Source organism: Procambarus clarkii, chromosome 29 (genome assembly GCF_040958095.1).
Source record: "Procambarus clarkii isolate CNS0578487 chromosome 29, FALCON_Pclarkii_2.0, whole genome shotgun sequence".
Lineage (NCBI taxonomy): Eukaryota > Metazoa > Arthropoda > Malacostraca > Decapoda > Cambaridae > Procambarus > Procambarus clarkii.
This window is the reverse complement of record NC_091178.1, coordinates 12,476,668-12,491,488: the sequence shown is the minus strand read 5'-3', so window position 1 is coordinate 12,491,488 and position 14,821 is coordinate 12,476,668. Positions and strand designations below refer to the sequence as shown.

The following is a 14,821-nucleotide window of genomic DNA, read 5'->3' as shown; positions in this document are numbered from 1 at the left end:
TGACAGATAGACAGATGGATAAACAGATCATATCCGTCAACACTGGACCCTATGCCAGAGAGAATACAACAACACGATATGAGCTTTGATGGTATTAATTGACGTGAATTAATCCGAATGTGGTGGTATGAGGAGTGAGTAAGTGAGGAGGGGGTATGAGTCGGGTGTGGGTCCGTATGAGGGTCACCATGAATAATATGAGTCAGTGAGGGTCGGTGATTGTCGGCATGAGTCGGTGAGGGGCCGATATGTATTTATGAGGGCCGAAATGAGTCGTTAAAGGTAGGAATGAGTCGCTGAGTGCCGTAATGAGTCGCTGAGTGCCGTAATGAGTCACTGAGTGCCGTAATGAGTCGCTGAGTGCCGTAATAAGTCGCTGAGTGCTCTAATGAGTCACTGAGGGCCGGAATGAGTCGCTGAGTGCCGTAATGAGTCACTGAGTGCCGTAATGAGTCACTGAGGGCCGTAATGAGTCGCTGAGTGCCGTAATGAGTCGCTGAGGTCTGTAATGAGTCGCTGAGTGCCGTAATGAGTCGTTGAGTGCCGTAATGAGTCGCTGAGTGCCGTAATGAGTCAATTTAATTCACAATTCTGGTTGAATAGTGTGACAATCCATCATGCAAAAATTACATTACCTTAGCTATAATGAAATGAACAGAATATATACAGTTTTACACCCCCAGTAAAATGTGACTATGAGTAGTTATACCCCGTAAAAAGTTCACAATTTGAAGTTACACCCTCCCAAAAAAGTTCACAATTTGAAGTTACACCCTCCCAAAAAAGTTCACAATTTGAAGTTATACCCTCCCAAAAAGTTCACAATTTGAAGTTACACCCTCCCAAAAAGTTCACAATTTGAAGTTATACCCTCCAAAAAAGTCCTCCATTTTGTACTTTTTAAATATACTATTGGTTGCCATAAGACTTAAAAAAACAAAAGCAGACTAACTAAAAATTAAGGCTGTTGCCCTACAAAAATATTTTTAGTCCTAACATACGCAATTTTCGGCCTAAATTAAGGTATAAATTTGGTGTGTTTGATATGGTTACTTTTTCTCTACAAAATAAATGACGGGAAACATCGACTCTTTTGGGGGGAAAGGAAACGGGTAGGAGGGGTGGGAGGGGGTTGCAACAGTACTGCATTTTGTCATGCAGTTCTTCAATAGTGGCAACAGGCTACTCCTGTTGAGTACGGGTTGTTTGTTGACCTGTTTTTTTCTGTGTTGTTGTTTGACATAACATGTGTATTTTGCGCTGTACAGTGTGTCAGATGTGTGCTGGTAATGTTGTTAATGGTGTTTATGTAAGAAGAGTCTTTGCAGGTGTGTGTGTGTGTGTGTGTGTGTGTGTGTGTGTGTGTGTGTGTGTGTGTGTGTGTGTGTGTGTGTGTGTGTGTGTTTGGTTGTTATAGTAAGAGTCTTTGCAGGTGTGTGTGTGTGTGTGTGTATGTGTGTGTGTGTGTGTGTGTGTGTGTGTGTGTGTGTGTGTGTGTGTGTGTGTGTGTGTGTGTGTGTGTGTGTGTGTGTGTGTGTGTGTGTGTGTGTGTGTGTGTGTGTGTGTGTGTGTGTGTGTTTGGTTGTTATAGTAAGAGTTTTGGCAGGTGTGTGATATGAGGTGTAGTAGTTGTCTTGTAAATACAGGTGCTCAGTGTGATGTCATTTTACAAAACAGACAATTTTAGAAAAACATCGTAAGATGCAGTACGTCGCTCACTCGCTGTATAAATACATTGATCGTAGTTCACTGTAATTAAAGTTGCTCGATACAGATGTCCATCACAAGTAATTTAATTAAGACATTGAAGAAAAAAAAAACACTTCGATTCCTGGATGATTTCCCTTTCACGTATCACAATAGGGGAGGAAATATTATTTAACATTTTCAGTAACATCTTCTTTGGTATCATTTTTATCGGTTCATTTTCATTTTAAGATTCACAAAACGTAAGACACTTTCGGGTTTAATTTTCTGGCACAGTAGTACAGAGGAAAATATATTATTTTCTAAAGTTATCTTAAAACCAAGAGGTCTCACCTGTATGATAGCGCGCGAGATAGTGGCTGTCAGTAGCAATGGGTGTTGCTGGTACCGTAGTCCCCTTCCTTCCTCCCCTCGCTTCCACGACCCACTTCCGTCTGAGGGGAAAGCAGGTGCACAACTGTCAGCTGATTTGTTATCGTAACTACCGCTTCCGTCCTGACACATATCGACACAGGCAGCCAATCATTGAACGTGTATTATCCTTGGCTACACCTCCCTCATAACATAATGCAAAGCTCTCCCCTCACGCTGACGGAACTCTCTCCAGGCGGCCAATCGGCGCTCGGCTTCTCGCATCGGAGCTCCACCTTCTTTATGACGTCATCGTTTCGACCAGCCAACCGCCGCACGGATATGGCAAGAGACTCCGCCCACATATAAAGTTTAATAGAAAATGGAGTTGACCCCGCCCACAGTTGCAGTGTCCGGATGTCCTAATTCAGTTACAGGAGTCTGTTTGTGTTTAAGTGATTAACATAACGAATCTGAGAGATACACACATTGATTCGCATGCCAATTATGGAGTATTGAGATCGGAAACGGCTGCCGTGAGATTTTGCAGCCGTCGATGAATTAGTAGAATTTTCATATTGTAGAATTTTGCATTAGGAGGAGTGTGTGTGGGAGGAGGGGGGGAAGGGGTGGGGGGGGAGGGAAATGAATGGAATAAGGGAAGCTGGAAATGCATTAGTCTTCATTGGTAAATACAGGAGGAGCTTGGCGGTTTCAGTGCTAATTGTGTAGGACGTGTAAGCACGAGTGTGTATGTGTGTATGTAGTCACGTAGTTGTACTCACCTAATGTGTTCACAAGAGTTGTGCAATAGCTCCTTAGCTCCGCCTCTCCATCTCTCGGTCGTTTAATGCAAGAGCTTTTAGACCCTTTTGTTTCTCGTCGTATTAACTGCTGAAGCTGGTTATTGACCGCACCTCGACGACCTGCAGCGACGCCGCCCTGAGCCGCTTCCTCGCAGCACTTACGAAGGAGAGTTTCCCCTGGCGATCAGGGTCTCCAGCTCCACCTGCGCCCGGCCCAACCATTTGGGTTGCGCGGTAGAGCGACGGTCTGGCTTCATGCAGGTCGGAGTTCAATCCCTGGCCGTCCAAGTGGTTGGGCACCATTCCTTCCTTCCTCCCTGTCCTATCCCAAATCCTTACCCTGACCCCTTCCAAGTGCTATAGTGTCGTAATACCTTGGTGCTTGATAATTCCCTCCCTCCATCTGTGCCCTCTACCGTTCCTTATGGTTAGTATTGCCTCTTTGTCCATCCTCTCGATTCATCTAAATATTTTGTGAGTCGTCTTATTCAACTTTCTTTCAGTATGGTGAGTTTGAGCTCGTTGAGCGCCTTACTGCAGGTGAGCTCCCTAGGCTCTGGGACGAGTCTAGTCGCGTATCTTTGCACTATTTAATTTTATGCTTTTGTAGGTGTGTCCTCCATGATGGTGTTGTATGTACGAGAACTGGTCGCCCGTAAGATGTATCGCAAGATAATCATTCTCAATGTCTCTTTTATCTCATGCTAATAAACGCTATCCAGATACTTGCCAGTTTGAAGAATGCTGCATACTTATATTTGTTAATGTGTTCCTTGGTCGACAGGTTTTGTGTTACATCCCCACAGTCTTCTCTGTCACCGTTCCTGGCAACTGCCTTCCTGTCAGCCCAAACTGTCTCTGGGATGTTCTCCCCCTTCCTCTCCCTCCCCGCATCTGTCCTCGCTTGCATTTGTCACGGTTACAGGATAGCAGCCATCTGTCCTACCACCGCTGGAGCACATCAAGGCGTCCCTGTAGTGTATGTAGTCATAGTCTACATAGCGACTACAGCCCCTGTAGTCTCCTGCTGTCATCTCCTAGTTCATTTTGTATCATCCGCAACCAAGGATATAGAAACTTCAATTTCCCTCTCTCATGTTGTTGACATTGAAATAGAACCGTGGCTTCTCTCTCTATCTTACCTATCTTTCTTTCTTATCTATCTTACCTCTCTCTATCTTACCTTCTAGCTTTCTGACCTTTAGCAGATCATTCGTTAGTAGCGATGGGTCGAAGAAAAATTACTAAGGACTCCTTAATAATTAGGCTTTGGACCCCTAAAACTAGGCTTAGGACCCCTAGTTCTTACTTTCAGTACACGTGATGAGATTCTGTCTGGTCCGTCGGAAGCTTCGTCCTTACCAGCGCCTCCACTTGTCTCCTCACCTCTTCTGCCTTCACCTCCGTTTCCTTCTGCTCGGATGCTGGGCTCTCACACACAAATACTTCCTGCAATCTCTCGTTTATAATATTCATTTGTACATACACACTTCCCTGTTATTGTGTGTGTGTGTGTGTGTGTGTGTGTGTGTGTGTGTGTGTGTGTGTGTGTGTGTGTGTGTGTGTGTGTGTGTGTGTTCACCTAGTTGTGCTTGCGGGGGTTGAGCTCTGTTCTTTCGGCCCGCCTCTTAACTGTCAATCAACTGTTACTAACTACTATCTATTTCCCCCCCCCCCACACACACACACACTCACACACACACACACCAGGAAGCAGCTCCGTAACAGCTGTCTAACTCCCAGGTACCTATTTACTGCTAGGTAACAGGAGCATCAGTGTGAAAGAAACTTTGCCCATTTGTTTCTGCCTGGTCCGGGAATTGAACCCGGGCCACAGGATTACGAGTACTGCTACCAGACCCCCCTAGGGGGGGGGGGTTCATGTCAGTGTTATGTGCATGTCATCTTGCTGTAATTTATACGAGAGCTTCCGTTGGAAAGTTTCCAGTTGCATAGTGGTAATACACTCTCCTCGCATCTAGCCAGTTATTTCTTGTGGGTTCGCGTCCTAGCCAGAGAGAACTAACTGGGCGCTAATTCTAAACTATTCACCCCTGTTTTCCCAGCCACAATTTTGGGATCAGTTTGCAAACCGATTTTTGGGCCAAGGAAAACTAGCAGGGTAAGGCTTACAATGAGCTATGGGAAGGGGAAAGCTCTAAGCCTGCTAACAGGAGTCCCAAGTCGTCTCTCCACCTGTCAATAAAAAAATTGTTCAGGATCACTCAGCAACTAGAGAGCCGGTCGGCTGAGCGGACAGCACGCTGGACTTGTGATCCTGTGGTCCTGGGTTTGATCCCAGGCGCCGGCGAGAAACAATGGGCAGAGTTTCTTTCACCCTATGCCCCTGTTACCTAGCAGTAAAATAGGTACCTGGGTGTTAGTCAGCTGTCACGGGCTGCTTCCTGGGGGTGGAGGCCTGGTCGAGGACCGGGCCACGGGGACACTAAAAGCCCGAAATCATCTCAAGATAACCTCAAGATAACCTCAAGATAACCTCAAGATAACCTCAAGATAACCTCATGATAGCCTCAAGATAACCTCAAGATAACCTCAAGATAACTATGCAAGTGGTTGCTCACCCTTATGCATGTTCATGACAATTATCGTCTTTCTTCCTCATTCATAAACTCAATAAATCTCTCGTTGTAGTTTTTTGTTAATTCTTTGTAGTTTCTTTAATTTTTTTAATGTGACTTAACATTGTAAACTTTTGATATTGTACTGAAAGTAAAGTTAAGCGTTTGAGAGCTATATAGAGCAACAAGTATGAGAGAAGAGATTCGTGTGAGTTATGTAAAGCAGCAAGTATGATAGACTAGATATGTGTGAGTTACGCAGAACAGCAAGTATGATAGACTAGATATGTGTGAGTTACGCAGAACAGCAAGTATGATAGACTAGATATGTGTGAGTTACGCAGAACAGCAAGTATGATAGACTAGATATGTGTGAGTTATGTAGAACAGCAAGTATGAGGGAGGAGATACATGTGAGTTATGTGAAGCAACAAGTTTTATGCGATAATGGAGGTTGCATCAAGCTAAGAATAAGAGAATTCAAGACTATGGCGAGTTGAACTTAAGGAGGAGATGGCAGGAGCAGAGTGATAAATTAAGGGGGACTAAAAACAGAGACTGATTAAGGAAGAAACATAACAGAGCAGAGAACGTGTCGAGAACAATTAGTGAGACTAATGGCGCGAGACAACTGGAGACACAGAATATAGGAATTACCGAGGAGGTAATTAGACGCGAGAGTGATTGTGAGAGAGAGGATGGAGAACGAAGACTCTCTAATGAGAGGGTTTAAACGGTAAACCATCTCATATATTTATTAAAGACACAGAAAGTCAAGTATTTGGGTGTGAGAGCTATCATCTCTCTCACAGCTACCCACTTGGACCGCCACGACTGAGAGCCATTAATTCTTCTGGTCAAAGGATGAAAGACAAAGGGTGTTTTATCTTCTAGAAAGTAATCCAGTTGTTCGGTTGGGGCCACACAGCCCCATCCCCTCCAGTTTGACTATTACTGTTTGTCACAGTCCTTCCTCACCCATCTGTTGTATACGAGGAGTGTGTAGGGTAGATGATACCCCACCACACACCTCCTGTGGCTACAGTTCATGGGATAAAGTCCGTGCTTTATCTAACACGTTATCTTTCTGTCTTTATCTATCTGACTTTATCTTTATTTTGAATGTTCACCTGTTACGTATACTTAAACCTCCATTATCTTGTAAAACTTAGTTTTTTGGAGAAAACTTTTACATTCAGTTCTACACTCATTTTACAAGACTTAGTTTAATATTCCTCCTTGTAAATGTGTGGGATAGTGAACAATACCTGGCTGTGCTTATCTTCTGAAGCAAATTGATAATGGAAATTAGTCTAGGACTCAATGTTTTAAACCCAGCGAGGAAAGCTGTGTGCAGTGAACACAGCTTTCATGTTATCTGGCTCAAGGGTGAGCAGGGAAGGGCTGTACGTTCAGCTATATCTCAGACATAGGGGTCAGCTTTTCTACCAATAGCTGACCTGTGACTGACTTCTCCAATGCGAGAAGCCGAGCGCCGATTGGCCGCCTGGAGAGAGTTCCGTCAGCGTGAGGGGAGAGCTTTGCATTATGTTATGAGGGAGGTGTAGCCAAGGATAATACACGTTCAATGATTGGCTGCCTGTGTCGATATGTGTCAGGACGGAAGCGGTAGTTACGATAACAAATCAGCTGACAGTTGTGTACCTGCTTTCCCCTCAGACGGAAGTGGGTCGTGGAAGCGAGGGGAGGAAGGAAGGGGACTACGGTACCAGCAACACCCATTGCTACTGACAGCCACTATCTCGCGCGCTATCATACAGGTGAGACCTCTTGGTTTTAAGATAACTTTAGAAAATAATATATTTTCCTCTGTACTACTGTGCCAGAAAATTAAACCGGAAAGTGTCTTACGTTTTGTGAATCTTAAAATGAAAATGAACTGATTTTTTGTTTCCATTTTCCATGGAGACAGGTGTCCAACCCTAATGCGACGTAAGCGCCCTTCTGACCAACTATTTGCGAGTGATCTTAAAGTGTTATTGGCGATATTGTGGGAGAGAGAGAGAGAGAGAGAGAGAGAGAGAGAGAGAGAGAGAGAGAGAGAGAGAGAGAGAGAGAGAACGTCCCTTTCGTCCTGTTTGAAGAGAGGGAAGGCTAGAGTGAAAGAGATGAGGGAGAGGGAAAGCGAGGGGGGGATAAAGAAAGAGAGATAAGAGAGGGAAAGACTGGGATAGAAGGAAAGGGAGGAAAGGGAAGGGGGGAGGGAGAGATCTGGGAATAGTCAGCTATCCCCTCCCCTTCCCCCCTTCCAAGTATATCTATAAGACATATATATAAAAGAGAATGATTGGTTGTCTGTCCGAGGACGGAAGGAGATAGAAGTGTGAGGGAGATGGGAGGGAATAGAGGCCAAGCAGGATCCGGGTCGGAAGGAGGTAGGATAGGAGGAGGGATGTGAGGAGGAGGGTAGAGAGGAGGGGTGGAAATGGAAGGGGTGACGTGGGGGGGGGGAGAGACAGACCGTACCCCGGGCACTGCCGGGTACCCATTCCAGGATTTCATGTTGAAAAGTTGTGTGAGACTAGCCCCAGACATCTGCCCTCCTGCTTTGGATATTTTAATTTATAAATATAATTTATTTTGCTAGGCTAAATTACAGTAGATTGGGCTTGTTGGGCTGGATTGGGTTGGGCTGGGTTGAGTTTATCACACCGTGGGAGGGGGTTCTTCTCTACATCACACCACCGTGGGAGGGGGTTCTCATCTACATCACACCACCGTGGGAGGGGGTTCTCCTCTACATCACACCACCGTGGGAGGGGGTTCTCCTCTACATCAGACCACAGTGGGAGGGGGTGAACGTGGGAGTGTCACTTCGCCTCGACTCTGTCTAGATGACCTTAATCGATTTCGTATGGGAGAGGTGGGAGTTGACTGGGCCTTCCTGGGGACCACTGGTGATGGGGTACCTCCACCCACCACTGGTGATGGGGTACCTCCACCCACCACTGGTGATGGGGTGTCTCCACCCACCACTGGTGATGGGGTGCCTCCACCCACCACTGGTGATGGGGTGCCTCCAGCCACCACTGGTGATGGGGTGGTGCCTTCAGCCACCACTGGTGATGAGGTGCCTCCAGCCACCACTGGTGATGGGGGTGCCTCCACCCACCACTGGTGATGGGGGTGCCTCCACCCACCACTGGTGATGGGGGTGCCTCCACCCACCACTGGTGATGGGGGTGCCTCCACCCACCACTGGTGATGGGGGTGCCTCCACCCACCACTGGTGATGGGGGTGCCTCCACCCACCACTGGTGATGGGGGTGCCTCCACCCACCACTGGTGATGGGGGGTGCCTCCACCCACCACTGGTGATGAGGTGCCTCCAGCCACCACTGGTGATGGGGTGCCTCCAGCCACCACTGGTGATGGGGTGCCTCCAGCCACCACTGGTGATGGGGTGGTGCCTTCAGCCACCACTGGTGATGGGGTGTCTCCAGCCACCACTGGTGATGGGGTGCCTCCACCCACCACTGGTGATGGGGTGCCTTCAGCCACCACTGGTGATGGGGTGGTGCCTTCAGCCACCACTGGTGATGGGGTGCCTCCACCCACCACTGGTGATGGGGTGGTGCCTTCAGCCACCACTGGTGATGGGGTGCCTCCACCCACCACTGGTGATGGGGGTGCCTCCACCCACCACTGGTGATGGGGGTGCCTCCACCCACCACTGGTGATGAGGTGCCTCCACCCACCACTGGTGATGGGGGTGCCTCCACCCACCACTGGTGATGAGGTGCCTCCAGCCACCACTGGTGATGGGGTGCCTCCAGCCACCACTGGTGATGGGGTGCCTCCAGCCACCACTGGTGATGGGGTGGTGCCTTCAGCCACCACTGGTGATGGGGTGTCTCCAGCCACCACTGGTGATGGGGGTGCCTCCACCCACCACTGGTGATGGGGGTGCCTCCACCCACCACTGGTGATGGGAGTGCCTCCACCCACCACTGGTGATGGGGGTGCCTCCACCCACCACTGGTGATGGGGGTGCCTCCACCCACCACTGGTGATGGGGTGCCTCCAACCACCACTGGTGATGGGGTGCCTCCACCCACCACTGGTGATGGGATGCTCCCAGCCATCGCCATCTGTTTCCTGAATTTTGTTTTTTTGGGAAAAATTACTTTGAAAACATTTCGTATATATTATGGCAATTTGAACACTTGTAAAAATGATCCCATTTATCTATAAAACTCTCATGAAGTTTAAAATTTGAAAAATAAAAACACAAATCACGTATGAAAATACACAAAGTCTATGCACAGAGAGAACACTTACATTTTTAATTTAAATATTATAATGGTGAATAAAGCTTCCAAATTTTAATTTGAGGGTTCACATTGAGTCATTGTGATCATAAATGAAGGAATTTTAGTATTCAACAGGTGTGATTTAATTTAATAATTTTGTTTTTATTTATTAATTTAGTATTAAACTGTAACATATTCATCATAAATCATACATCACAGATATCTGCTGTGAAACAAAAAGTAATATATAATATAATGATAATATAATGATAAGAAAAGCGTGCTCTTGCCTAGCTCATGAATACTAAGTAACAACAACGGTAGTATATTATGGGGTTGGGGTGGGGTAGGGGGGATGTTTTTGATTTAACGAGGTTATTAAGTCATTGAGGTAAATGACCCCCCAATGACTGCTTAAAAAAACAATGAAAGAAAACACCCAAATTATCAAATTAAATTTCAGATAAGGTCACTTGAAACATTATATGGAGTAATGAATACATCAGTGTTCACACTAGAAATCTTAGAGAGTATACCAACACCTCAAACAGATGTTTGAAGCAGGGGAAGAGATTGAGTTAGCGGGTATCCCCTTTTCATGCGGTAAATGGGTGATATCCCCATTTTTTAGGTAATCGAGAAGAGCAGCAACAAATTAAATAAATATAATCTTAAGCTATGGATGGAAGTCTTTTTTTATTATTATTAACATCTTTATTGACAAAATAAATTCCATTTTGCCTAATCTGAGGATCATCAATTCAGAATAGTAAAAATATGACTAATGAAATGTTTACTGCTAATACTCCTATTCACCAAATACCTAAATCAAGAAAAAATACCCCAAGATTGAACATTTGAAAATTCTAAAGGTATCTTTTAGAAAAACAAAAGTTGTGCATCTGAAAGTTACTGAGTGATCAGCCAATCCATATGCAAAATTATGGAGAGAATTAAATAGGAGGAAATCATTGACCATTTCACAGTTGCTTAATTTAGAAATTGTACTTGTGATCGATCTCGACCCCAATGATGATGTGACGATGTCTATTGAATTTTGTAGCTAGTTCATCAAGACTATAACTTACTTAGCCAATTGAATTGTGGGGTTCAGTCCCTGAGCCCATTATGTGCCTCTGTAACCCTTTCCACTACCGCCTACAAGCTGGGTATGAGGTGCATAATAATTGAACTCAACTGAGACGAGACTTGGCCATTATGGTATGGACCTTAGTGGTTTTGCAAGAACGTACTTTAATCACAGAAATATGTTCTCTCACAATCCATTGTGCCTTCTTTTAAATATATAAAAATATATAATACAAAAATTTGTAAAAGGCTTAATGCAGAGCAACTCAAACCGTCCCAGAACAGAGTAAACTCTCATAATAGGGAAGACTGATCGCCTCAGAGCTAACAACACCTGCACACCAGATACGACAAGGCTGATCTAACCGACATCTTTACAATTATAAACAAATTGGAAGCAATTGATTCAGACAACATTCCTTAAAAGGTCCAAGGTAACTCTCACAATGGGCAACAACTTCAAACTCAACAAGCCACGAGGTAGGAGAGAACAGATATATTTTGGTCCATAGGTAAACAAACCCATGGAATCTCCTGGCCACTGAAGCTGTAAATGCCATGACAGCACTTCAGTTCACAACACACAACTGGGCAAATTGGCAGACGAGGAGTCACAATAACGTGGCTGAAATATGCTGACCAAACCACACACTAGAAAGTGAAGAGACGACGACGTTTCGGTCTGTCCTGGACCATTCTCAAGTCAATAGTGTGGGCAAATTCCTCGAGAACTTCCATAAATAACTGGCTTCTTGTCCCCATCGAGGCCACAAGGAATGGTGGCCCCCAGTGTAAGGTAAATTAAAGTATTCAAATATTCCAGATTCCAATATTCTTGTATCTAAACACTGCAGTGCCCCATATTACTATATCCTACGACTGGATTTATTATTAAAATGAAACGAAACCTGCCCGAAACGCTTTGCGTAATAGTGGCTTTAGGCATTGTATGTACTAGCTCTATCTATTAATCCAACAAACTTTGTAAAATCTCTTTATGTATGTACCTTACCTAAATAAACATTTATTTATTTATTTATTACAAACAGAAAAAAATCATGTTACTTAGGGGTTATAAGGACATTCTTCAGCTTCACCTGGGAGAGTGTTATACTTTCTCTGATATGGTTGACTGAGCATGTGCTGGACTTTTGTATTTGTAACGAGAAGAACTATGTATTCTTTAAATTGAATGTGTAACATAATATTGTAAATATTTATAAATTAATGTATATGGTATTTTATAGTTTATCACTAATTCGTTTTCTATAACGCTCTCATAACGCTATCCTTTTAAGAAAACGCACAATACGTTATGGGTAACTATAATAATATATATTCTGGATTGTAAATGATTAGTTGGAGAGAGTAGAGGCAGAGACAAATGGGACAAATGTTTCTTTCACCCTGATGCCCCTGTTATCTAGCAGTAAATAGATACCTGCGAGCTAGACAGCTACTACGGGCTGCCTCCTGGGAGTTGTGTAACAAAACGGAGGCCTGGTCGAGGACCGGGCCGCGGGGACGCTAAGCCCCGAAATCATCTCAAGATAACCTGTCCCCCGACACAATGAATTAAATTAAAAATGGTAATTAAAGTGCTTTTAAAAACTGAGGATATAATTACATCATCTATTACATAATTGTTGCATTACATAGTAAATATTGGGCACATATCCCGTGTATCATTATGTGTTCCAGTATTCATAATGTTTATAGAATTTAGAATATCTCAACACGTTGGATCTGAGGTCAGTCAGTATGGGACATTCTTCAATATAATGTTCAAAGGAATGTTCACATTGTTCACAAGGAACATTATAATGTTCACAAGGAGCATTATAATGTTCACAAGGAACATTATATTTCATTCATTATAGGAACATTATTTCTCCCCAATGGTTTCAACCCCTTTAACCCTGTCGTAGCTCAGTCGATTAAGGCAGTGTTTGGGATGCTCCCGGACGCAGGTTCGAATCCTCGTCACGGCCCTTGTGGATTTGTTCAGGAACATTATAATGTTCACAAACCTGACTCACGGTGAATTCGACACGAGTTTTGGGCAAGCCACCAGACCCATCTGTGCCCCAGACGTTGCTTGGCAGCTAAAACATGACATTACCGAGTTCTTGCTTTATTAATTCCATATACCAACGTCTCCTCACAGTATTTATCACAATGTATAATGCTACGGCATTCTAGAGGTCTTCGTGAATGTGTTAGGTCTATTAAATTTTCACCGGAGATTCCATTCAGTATTCTCTCTGTCACTGAAGATGTGGATTGAATTTTGTAACTAGTTCATCAAGACTGTAGCTTGCTTAGCTAAATGAGTTGTGGGATTCAGTCCCTGAGCCCATTATGTGCCTCTGTAACCCCTGTCTACCGACCACAGGACGGGTATTGGGTGCATAATAAATTAACTAAACTAACACTGCTAAGGAAACCCTTATGTTAATTTCTATTACTGGTCTTCTTCAGGTTGTCCTTGCAAGCAGGTCAACGGGATTATGCTTTGATATACAAATATATGATGACATCCATAGGAATTTAATCTCAAATCTATTTTCTTTTGCGGTTACGTATATTGGATGGGTAACTAATTCATCTTTTATCTGCTTCTAGGACCGTCAGTGTAGCACTGATACACGTCGTTAACCTGAGAACACGCTCTGATGCTTTTCATTGTTAATGGTTTAAATAACGTAGTGTGTACATTATCTGTCTTATTTGCACTTACGAAATCTATTAACCTGTCCAAGTTCTCCTGTGGATTGATTGGCTGACTGAAGATTAATTGGGTCAGGCACATATTTAACATTTTGATGGAGTTGGCTACCTTATAAAACCAAAAAACATAATCCAATTTCCATTTCCTATAGCCCTCAAGTGGATAAAACTTTGTGACAGCTTAGTTTCAGAATTCAAATGATGAGATTTACTCGGGGACCACTCCGAAAACTATGCTTATAGTCAAAAATTTCTCCCTAATGGTAAGTAATATCAGCCTCTTTTATGTGAAAGGCGGTTTAAGATGCTCGTAAAAGATGATCAATCTCAGCACCCAATTAAGGATGATAAATCCCCCAGTTGTTCTAAGTATTGAGTCCAGTACTCGGGTATATTCGCTTCCCGGACTCTAGAGTAATGATTTCTCTCACTCTTTATATTCGCTTGGTTCCAGTTATCACCAGGGTGTTGGTGCTTGGCCTGAAGGTCATCGAGCAGCCAGATAGGCGTGATCTACAGGGATTTAACCTCCGCTGACCAGGTAGTGTGATCTTGAGGACCAACGCTGTGGTGCATCTTGACGATACATTGTTTCCACTTCCTCTTGCTCCTTTTAAACAAATTTTGTCGGGGGTGGGGTGAGGGTATATACAATTATTCATAATTTAATACAGTAACCTTCCGTCGACGTAACTTGAGCTGCCCAGACCGAGAGAGCTACCATTGGGTGAAACGACGTAGATTTTTATTAACATTTTTATTGACAAAATTAAGTACAATTTTGCCTAATATGAGGATTTCAATTGTCTTATTAAAGTGAGGATAATGCTGGTATTCACTGTCACACAGTACAGAGGGTCATACACAAGGCAATAAGTCTAAACTGTAGGCTGTGTGGAGCATAGAGAGGAGGTGTAGGTGTGAGATATATCATGGTTACAATCAATGTTTTGTAGAGAGAGAGAAGTATTTCTAGTGTGTAGAGAGTAGCGAGTGAAGAGATTCCACTGTAAACAAACATTTTTGCTTGGCAGGCTATGAAACAAGTGATGGCATCTAAATGTAAATGGAGCAGTAGATTATGGTACCAGATGCTCATGAAGTTAGTAGCTCACGGTGCAAACACGCCAATGAGTCACAATAACGTGGCTGAAGTATGTTGACCAGACCACACACTAGAAGGTGAAGGGGCGACGATATTTCGGTCCGTCGTGGACCATTCTCAAGTCGATTGTGAATCGATTTGAGAATGGTCCAGGACGGACCGAAACGTTGTCGTCCCTTC

At 44.1% G+C, this 14,821-nt stretch overlaps 1 protein-coding gene across 1 annotated transcript in view; it reads right to left on the bottom strand.

Moving 5' to 3' along the window:
* The window catches only part of fuss (SKI family transcriptional corepressor fussel), a 46,778-nt gene extending 44,626 nt beyond the window's left edge, over positions 1–2,152 (bottom strand). The window contains exon 1 of the mRNA XM_069333179.1: positions 2,041–2,152. The gene's annotated coding sequence lies outside the window, so the exon portion shown is untranslated. The remainder of the gene's footprint in view (positions 1–2,040) is intronic.
* Between the last annotated feature and the right edge of the window lie 12,669 nt (positions 2,153–14,821).